Below are 336 nucleotides of genomic sequence, written 5' to 3' on the forward strand. Positions count from 1 at the left end.
TTTCGTGTGTGTTTTGATTCTGTGCTGCCTACGTGATTCGTGTGCTTATAGCTCGCTGGGTCATGGCTTTTCTATGTAACGAAGAGATCAAAATGCAACTTTTAGGTTCATAAGAATCGCTGACTTGATTACTAAAATTGTAGGAAATCGAGGTAAATTACTGTGAAAAGACGGACCTCTGATTTTCTTGCGACGCGTGTGACTTTAAATATTCAGAATTTCATCGGTTTTGAGAACGACGAGTGTTGACTTTTGCTAAATCCATTGAATTTCGTCGTTTCTGAGATTTTTCAGGAATTGAAATTTTTTGAGAGGAAAATTGTGATGTGATTGTAG

This window comes from Habropoda laboriosa, unplaced genomic scaffold (genome assembly GCF_001263275.1).
Source record: "Habropoda laboriosa isolate 0110345459 unplaced genomic scaffold, ASM126327v1 scaffold204, whole genome shotgun sequence".
Lineage (NCBI taxonomy): Eukaryota > Metazoa > Arthropoda > Insecta > Hymenoptera > Apidae > Habropoda > Habropoda laboriosa.